The sequence below is a fragment of the Schistocerca cancellata genome, chromosome 7, assembly GCF_023864275.1.
Source record: "Schistocerca cancellata isolate TAMUIC-IGC-003103 chromosome 7, iqSchCanc2.1, whole genome shotgun sequence".
Classification (NCBI taxonomy): domain Eukaryota; kingdom Metazoa; phylum Arthropoda; class Insecta; order Orthoptera; family Acrididae; genus Schistocerca; species Schistocerca cancellata.
The window spans coordinates 604329142-604339364 of NC_064632.1; positions in this window are offsets into that span (position 1 = coordinate 604329142).

Genomic DNA, 10223 nt, shown 5'->3' on the forward strand with positions numbered 1-10223 from the left:
TTCACTGCCTTAAAAAAGCTCCTTGAAACTAGACCCTGCGTTTAGTCGAGTTGTGCCATAATTTTCTTCCTCTTTATGCTTCAGCCATCATCAGCTATTCCACTGCCCAAACTATTATTATTTTAGATTAAAAGTGTGTGCTGGACCGAGACTTGAACTCGGGACCTTTGCCTTTCGCAGGCGAGTCCCGAGTTCAAGTCTTCGTCCGGTACACTGTTTTAATCTGATAGGAAGTTTCATATCAGTGCACACTCCACTGCAGAGTGAAAATCTCATTCTGGATACTACTATTTTAAGCCATCCAGATAGCAGAGTGCATTACTACATCCCTCCCAATGGGGAGACAAGCCTGTCTCCAGATCAAATCTGCCTTGTGCATTAAAAATGAGAGCTGGTAAACCAGCCAGCCCAAGGGAGGGAAGGGGCTGACTTTTACGTGATTTACTACATTTGACTATGCAAATACCAGGCTGATATCCACATCCCACCTCACACATGCTATGCAAACATTTTTAAACATTCTCACACCTGAACATGAAATTTATCCTTGACACAGACAGATGGTTTTACAGATTCTGTCCTGTAGGGGTTTTGTGGCATCAGGAAGGATATATGGCCACCAACTGTCACTGACATTGCCAAAATCTTGTAACAATGCTTAAATGCTATAGAAATGGAAGAATGGATAGAAAAACAATAAGAAAGACTACTGTTCGTGTTTTCAATTCCTAATCTAAGCATACCTGTAAAACCTGGTTAATTTAACTACACTCCATTGCTCATTTTACTCTGGCTAATGTTCCTCTTTTTCAAGACAATTTCCATTCTGTTCAATTGATGTTGAGTGTAGTTTACCAGTCCTTCAGAACCACAATGTTGTTGGCAAAACTCCCCTGAACTTTAATTCTCTTCCCAAATTAGTTCTTGATTTCCTCTACTGATTGTTCATTGTACAAGCTGAATAATATTGTGAATAGGCTACAACCATGTCTTACTCCATTTTCAACTACTGCTTCCTTTTCATGTCTTTTGACTTTTCTAATTGCAGTCTGATTTTTGTACAAGATGTAGATAACATTTTTCCCTCTATCTTGTACCTGCTGTCTTCATAATTTCAAAGAGTGTAGTCCATTCAGTATTGCCAAAAGCTTTCTCAAAATCTGAAGCTGCTATGAACATTTATTTGTCTTTAACGTACTGTCTAGCAAAAGTAAAAGATTTGGTACTACCTTGTCTGTTCAGATGTTTCCCCAGAATCAAAACTGAACCCTCCCAAGGTTGGTGTCTGTCAGTAATTTTGTACTTCTGTAAATAATTCATGTCAATATTTTGCAACCATGACTTATTAAATAGGTGGTTCTGTAAAATCGCACATCTGCACCTGTCTTCATTAGAAAATGAATTACTTCATCCTCCTTGAAGGCTGAGCATATTTTGCCTGTCACACATCGTACTTACCAGATAGACTAGTTTTGTGCTGGATTTGTCTCCCAAGAATATCAGCAATTGTGAGGGTGTGGTATTTACTCTGGAAGCCTTATTTTAACTTAGGTCTCTGTGCTCTGTCAAATTCTCCTATAAGCGTTATATCTATTATGTTATCCTCATCTATTTCATATTCTCTTTCTATAATGCTATTTTCAAGTTTATTTCCCTTGTATAGATTCTCTGTATATCCCCTGTAACTCCCAGTCTTCCCTTCTTTGCTTACAATAGGTTCACCATTTGAACTCCTGATATTCATACGGATTTCCTTGTTAAGTTTTCCTATAAATGCCAACTAACTGCAAATTATCTTTCCCATAGCCATACATGCTTCTACAATTTTGCATTTATCCTCTAGCCTATTCTGCTTCACTGTTTTGCATTCATTTTATAGATGTCTGCATTTCCTTTAGTCTGCTTCATTTGCTACAAGGTATACAACTTTGCTTCTGCTGTTTGCCAATAGGTGGTGACAACGGTAAGTAGCGATCAAAAGAAACAGTTCGCAGATGGCAGGCAGTTAGCTTGGACCTTGGTCAACATATCATTCAAACATTAGTCGACTTGTGTCTGCATCACAAAGTTGTTCTAGATGGAAAATGTCAGTTTACAAGCCTAATTCTCATCATTTGCAGGAGGTGTTACTGTTTCAGTATGAAGAAAACAGTGCTGTTTCAGTATGAAGAAAACAGTGCTGTTTCAGTATGAAGAAAACAGTGCTGTTTCAGTATGAAGAAAACAGTGCTGTTTCAGTATGAAGAAAACAGTGCTGTTTCAGTATGAAGAAAACAGCAGCTGAGTCTCATCAAATGCTCTTAACTACATATGGTAAGGATGCTATTAGTGAAATAATGTGTTGTGTGTGGCTTCAATGCTTCAAGAACGGTGGTTTTAATGTCGTAGACGTGGTGGAAGAGAGAATGTTTTCCAAGATACAGAATTGGAGATGTTGCTGAGTGAAGACTCACAAAAACTCAAGAATAATTGACACAATTAGTGGGAGTGGCACAGCAAGCCATTTCAAAATGTCTCAAGGTTATGGGCATGATTCAGAAAGAAGGAACTTGGGTCCTATGTGAGCTGAAACCGAGAGACGTTGAACAGCATTTGTGTGTTTGTGAACAGTTGCTTCAGAGGCAAAAACGGAAGGGATTTCTGCATTGCATTGTGACAAGGGATGAAAAATTGGTTCATTACAATAACCCTAAATAAATCATGGGGATATCCCGGCCATGCTTCCACGTCGACAGCCAGACTGAATATTCACAGCTCCAAGGTCGTGCTCTGCATTTGGTGGGGCCAGCTCGGTGTCATGTACTATGAGGTGTCTAAACTATGTGGAACAATCACAGGTGCTCATTATCAAATGCAATTAATGTGTTTGAGAAGAGCATTAAAAGACAAATTGCTGCAATACAGTGAGAGGCACGATAAAGTGATTTTGCAGCACGACAGTGCTCATCTCCACATTGCAAAAGAGGTCACTAAATACTTGGAAATGTTAAAATGGGAAGTCCTACCCCACCCACCATATTCTCCAGACGTTGCTCCCTCTATCACCTGATTAGATCAATGGCGCACGGCCTGGCTTCCAACACTTCTGATCTCATGAAGTCACAAATTGGATCAATTCATGGATCGCTTCAAAAGATGAACAATTTTTTTGACATGGGATTCATACACTGCCAAAAAGATGGGAGAAAGTAGTTGCCAGTGATGGAAAACACTTCGAATGATACATGTGTAACCAATTTGTTTCATTAAAGCCTCAAATGTTGGGCAAAAAATGGCAGAAACAAAGTTGTACACCTTGTACATTTTTATATTTTCTCCTTTGTCAGCTAATGAGTGATTTATCCTAGGATTTCTACTAGGATTTTTCTTTTTGCCTATTTCATTCTCTGCTGCCTTGATTATTTTCATGTTGCAAAGCTACGTATTCGCCTTGTATGTATTCCTTTGCTGTGTTTCAGTCAACTGTTTCCTTACACTTCTTTTAAATTGTCACCAACTCAAGTTCATTCAATTTATTAAAGTCCCAAATTATTAATTTTCTACCCTCGTCCACCTTCTACCCAATAAATTAAGTCATTGTCACTGTGTACCTCTAGAATTGACTGACAGTTTCAAATTGGATTTCGAAATCTTTGGTTTCTCTCTCTTGGCTACAATAACATACTCACTATGATGATAATTATTTTTAACCATATCAAGGACATTTTCAAAATAATGCTCAAACATTCCAGACAACTGTGTAAAAATCAGGATGTGTTAGAATTTCCATCAATATAGGCTGCAAATTATTTATTTTAATGTAATCTTCGATAGGGTAACAGTGGTATTGCATATACAATTTAAATGTAAGTATAAAACAAAAATTTCACATATTTTGTTTTGAAAATGATGGTACAGTCTCACTGGTATTTGTTTAGTTCTTTTTCATAATTCTTATTTCCTCTATATGTATGTATGTTTGCTCTAGGTAAGTCTGTGAGTCTACAAAAGATACTGTTTTCAAAACTCTTGTGTGACCTATCCTAGAGTACTGCCAGGTGTTTAGAGCCCATACCAAATAGGGCTAACAAGAGTATTGAATGTGTACAAAGGAGGATTGCAAATACGGTCACAGGTTCGTTTGATTCATGGGAAACTGCCACAGAAATGAAGACCCTGAAGTGGTAGGCTGATGAAGATAGATGAAAACTATTCTGCAAAAACCTATTTATAAAACATAAAGACACAGTATTAAATCAATAATATAGAAATGTGGTACAACTCCCTACATTTTGCTCCCATATGGACTGTGAAGACAAGAATATACTGATTACAGCATGCACAAATATGTTTAAAGGCTCTTCCTTCTCATGCTCCATATCAAAATTGGAAGTGACAAAACCATAATAAATGTTACAATAGGAAGTACCCTCTGCCATATATTTCAGTATTTTTCAGAGCACAATACTGATGTAGATGCAGAAACAAATACTTCTTCTATTTTATGTGCACTACCCCAGGAGCTAATTCCATAAGACCAAAAATTTAAAATTTCATGAACAATGAAAAGCAATTAAGAATTAGTAATGAACCAGATAAACACAACAATGTGAATGATATTCAACTCCCTGGTAGCAGCTGCAGTGAGACAGATGATGATAAATTAAAATCATTGTTCCTTAAATTTGTTGTCTTCTTCTAACAATAACTAGAAATGCAAACAAGTAAAGTACTATTGAACGCAGCTGTATTACATTTACATTTAGATCTATATGCCACAAACCACTGTGAAGTGCATGATAGTACTTCCTGCTGTACCACTTATTAGAGCTTTTCTCAGATTGAGTCCAGAAAGATGACTGCTTAAGTGAGTCTGTGTGCACTGTAATTGGTCTAATACTGTCATTGCGATCCCTGTGGGACTGGCACATAGAGGGTTCTAGTAAATTTCTAGACTATTCCCTTACAACTGATCTCCTGCCAGTCCTGTTAGACTGGGGTTCCACTAACTTGAGCAGTCTTCTGTAACAGTTTACATTAGAGTTTTGGGAGCAGTCTCCCTTGTAACTTGATTGAATTTTTCTGCAACAATCTATCCTCTCAGACACTGCATTCTGAAAAACCAATTGTGAAGGAGAACCTTCAGTGATGTAGAATGGTCAAGTTATATACAAGGTGACAATTATTGAACTATATGAAATAAAATCATTATAACTTCTGAATGGTTTCACAATGTTCAAACTGCATGGTTGGCTACAGGACATGATCGGAATTAACATGCACTGTATGGTATGGTATGGTTTGGTTTAGTGAAGAAGCCCACTTTCATTTGGAGGGGTTCATCAATAAGCAAAATTGGCACACTGAGAAAACACATTTCATGATCAAGAAGTCTCTTCAACCTCTCCGGGTAACTAGGTGGTGGGCAATGTCCAGTCACAGAATAATTGGCGCAATATTCCTTGATGGCACAGTGACTACAGAATGGTATGTGAAGGTTTTGGAAGAAGATTTTGTCCCCATTACCCAACGTACCCCTGATCGACAAGATGTGGTTCATGTAAGATGGAGCTCTAGGCCATAGAAGCAGGAAGCTTTTTATGTCCTGAAGGAGCTCTATGGGGATTAAATCCTGGCTCTGGGGTACCCAGAGGCCACTGGCATGGGCCTCAATTGGCTGCCATATTCTTTGAATCTGAACAAATGTGACTCCTTTTTGTGGGGGCTACATCAAAGACAAGGTGTACAGCAGAAACTCCAGAAAGATTTCTGAGCTAAAACAGCTATTCAGGAGACCACTGACAACATCAGCGTTTTGACACTTCAGCAGGTCAAGCAGAATTTTGCTGTTCATCTGTACCACTTCATCGCCAATGATGGAAGGCACATCGAACATGTCATAACCTAAATCCAAATATCTTTAGTGATTTTTACATATTGAATAAAGATTGTGCACACTGCAGTTTGTAAGAATTTTGTTTTTTTCCCATACAGTAAAATAATTGTCACCCTGTATTATGACACATAAGCAGACACTAATGGCAGCCTTTCTAACAAATGCCAAAAAAGTATAACTAATACAATCTACTCAAACTGATAATTATGAAACTTTTAAAAATGATGATTTTCATATGTTTGTAGCCGGGTTCCATCATCCTGACGACTAACACGATATTTCGGCGGACCATCTGGCCACCATCTCCAGGTGACAGAGTGCACAGTCATGCCAGAACAGAAGAGACCTCAGATTCGGCGGCTCCTTTATACTGTGGGTACTGGCCATTGTGCGTGCATGAGCAACAGAAGAGCTGCCCTCTGTGAGGTGAAGAATTGCAGCAGCGCCAGTTGTGAAAAGCAAGGAACCCCAAAATTAAAATGCAGCTGGTCGGAAACCAGACCGTTGTTGTTTTATCTGTGATAAAATAGGATTCCACGTCTTACTTAAAGGAAAACCTTTATCTCTGTTAATGATATCATCAGACAGGCGTATTTCAATTGATTCTTTCAATACACAATCCCAGTAACAGGAAGCCGAGGCAATAATTTGCATCTCATTATATGACATATTGTGCCCTTCATTAAGACAGTGTTCAGCAATGGCTGATTTTTCTGGCTGGAGCAGATGTGTATGCTGTTTATGTTCCACACATTAATCTTGAACTGTACAGATAAAACAACAATGGTCTGGTTTCTGACCAATTGCATTTTAATTTTGCGATTCCTTGCTTTTGACAGTTTTCACCACTGGCGCTGCTGCAATTCTTCGCCTCACACAGGGCAGCTCTTCCATTGCTCACACACGTGCAACGGTCAGTACCCGTGGTATAAAGGAACCGCCGAATCTGAGGTCTCTTCAGTTCCAGCGTGATTGTGCATCCAATCTCACCTGAAGATGGTGGCCAGATGGTCTGCTGAAATATCGTGTTGTCGTCATGGCGATGGAACCCAGCTGCAAACCCGTCAAAATCATCAGTATTTGATACGCCAAGAAAGTCTACATTATCACAACTTCGAACGCATTATTGTGGCCAAGATAGATATGAAGCCCACGCCTACTACAGTAGTAAAAGTTTATATGCCAACTAGCTCTGCAGATGACGAAGAAATTGATGAAATGTATGATGAGATAAAAGAAATTATTCAGGTAGTGAAGGGAGACAAAAATTCAATAGTCATGGGTGACTGGAATTCATCAGTAAGAAAAGGGAACGAAGGAAACATAGTAGGTAAATATGGATTGGGGCTAAGAAATGAAAGAGGAAGCCACCTGGTAGAATTTTGTGCAGAGCATAACTTAATCATAGCTAACACTTGGTTCAAGAATCATGAAAGAAGGTTATATACATGGAAGAAACCTGGAGATACTAAAAGGTATCAGATAGATTATATAATGGTAAGACAGAGATTTAGGAACCAGGTTTTAAATTGTAAGACATTTCCAGGGGCATATGTGCACTCTGACCACAATCTATTGGTTATGAACTGTAGATTAAAACTGAAGAAACTGCAAAAAGGTGGGAATATAAGGAGATGGCACCTGGATAAACTGAAAGAACCAGAGGCTGTACAGAGTTTCAGGTAGAGCATAAGGGAACAATTGACAAGAATGGGGGAAGGAAATACAGTAGAAGAAGAATGGGTAGCTTTGAGGGATGAAATAGGAAGGCAGCAGAGGATCAAATAGGTAAAAAGACGAGGGCTAGTAGAAACCCTTGGATAACAAAAGAAATATTGAATTTAACTGATGAAAGGAGAAAATATAAAAATGCAGTAAATCAAGCAGGCAAAAATACAAACGTCTCAAAAATGAGATCGACAGGAAGTGCAAAATGGCTAAGCAGGGATGGCTAGAGGACAAATGTAAGGATGTAGAGGCTTATCTCACTAGGGGTAAGATAGATACTGCTTACAGGAAAATTAAGGAGACCTTTGGAGAAAGGAAAACCACTTGCATGAATATCAAGAGCTTCGATGGAAACCCAGTTCTAAGCAAAGAAGGGAAAGCAGAAAGGTGGAAGGAGTATAAAGAGGGTCTATACAAGGGCAACGTACTTGAGGACAATATTATGGAAATGGAAGAGGATGTAGATAAAGATGAATTGGGAGATATGATACTGTGTAAAGAGTTTGACAGAGCACTGAAAGACCTGAGTCAAAACAAGGCCCCAGGAGTAGACAACATTCCATTAGAACTACTGACAGCCTTGGGACAGCCAGTCCTGACAAAACTCTACCATCTGGTGAGCAAGATGTATGAGACAGGTGAAATACCCTCAGACTTCAAGAAGAATATAATAATTCCAATCCCAAAGAAAGCAGGTGTTGACAGATGTGAAAATTACCGAACTATCAGTTTCATAAGTCACAGCTGCAAAATACTAACGCAAATTCTTTACAGACGAATGGAAAAACTGATAGAAGCCGACCTCGGGGAAGATCAGTTTGGATTCCATAGAAATGTTGGAACATGAGAGGCAATACTGACCCTACGACTTATCTTAGAAGAAAGATTAAGGAAAGGCAAACCTATGTTTCTAGCATTTTTAGACTTAGAGAAAGCTTTTGACAATGTTGATTGGAATACTCTTTCAAATTCTGAAGGTGGCAGGGGTAAAAAACAGGGAGCAAAAGGCTATTTACAATTTGTACAGAAACCAGATGGCAGTTATAAGAGTCAGGGAGTTTGAAAGAGAAGCAGTGGTTGGAAGGGAGTGAGACAGGGTTGTAGCCTCTCCCCGATGTTATTCAATCTGTATATTGACCAAGCAATAAAGAAAACAAAAGAAAAGTTCGGAGTAGGTATTAAAATCCATGGAGAAGAAATAAAAACTTTGAGGTTCGCCGATGACATTGTAATTCTGTCAAAGACAGCAAAGGACTTGGAAGAGCAGCTGAACAGAATGGACAGTGTCTTGAAAGGAAGGTACAAGATGAACATCAACAAAAGCAAAACAAGGATAATGGAATGTAGTCGAATTAAGTTGGGTGATGCTGAGGGAATTAGATTAGGAAATGAGACACTTAAAGTAGTAAAGGAGTTTTGCTATTTGGGAAGCAAAATAACTGACGATGGTCACAGTAGAGATGATATAAAATGTAGACTGGCAATGGCAAGGAAAGCGTTTCTGAAGAAGAAAAATTTGTTAACATCGAGTATAGATTTAAGTGTCAGGAAGTCATTTCTGAAAGTATTTGTATGGAGTGTAGCCATGTATGGAAGTGAAATGTGGACGATAAATAGTTTGAACAAGAATAGAACAGAAGCTTTCAAAATGTGGTGCTACAGAAGAATGCTGAAGATTAGATGAGTAGATCACATAACTAATGAGGAGGTATTGTATAGAATTGGGGAGAAGTGGAGCTTGTGGCACAAGTTGACTAGAAGAAGGGATCGGTTGGTAGGACATCTTCTGAGACATCGAGGGATCACCAATTTAGTATTGGAGGGCAGTGTGGAGGGTAAAAATCGTAGAGGGAGACCAAGAGATGAATACACTAAGCAGATTCAGAAGGATGTGGGTTGCAGTAAGTACTGGGAGATGAAGAGGCTTGCACAGGATAGAGTAGCATGGAGAGCTGCATCAAACCAGTCTCAGGACTGAAGACCACAACAAAAACAACAACAACAACAACAACAACAACAACTACTACTACTACTACTACTACTACTACTACTACTACTACTACTTTGAAAAATGCCACTATTCTCCCTCCTCTCCCTCCCCTGCCTAGCTCAGCAGACTGACACACATTGAAGTTGGTACTACCATTTCCTTTGTTGCAAGTTTAAACTTGTCATCACACATTATTGATGTTGATATGGTCATCACAGTACAGCTTTCGTTCTTCTCTGGATTTTGTGTAGAGGAAAATTTTCTGTGATTAGGATCTCAATGACTGCATGTTGTGTCAGAAGCATTGATACCATTATGTTACACACTGCCATGATTCCAGAATGAAATTTTCACTCTATAGCAGTGTGTGCACCGATTTGAAACTTCCTGGCAGATTAAAACAGTGTGCCAAACCGAAACTCGAACTCAGGACCTTTGTCTTTCACAGGCAAGTGCTCTACCATCTGAGCTACCCAAGCATGTCTCATGACCCTTCCTCACAATTTGACTTCCACCAGAGCACTTGCCTGCGAAAGGCAAAGGTCCCCGAGTTCGAGTCTCGGTCTGGCACACAGTTTTAATCTGCCAGGAAGTTTCACAGCCATGTTGTTGTTGTTGTTGTTGTTGTTG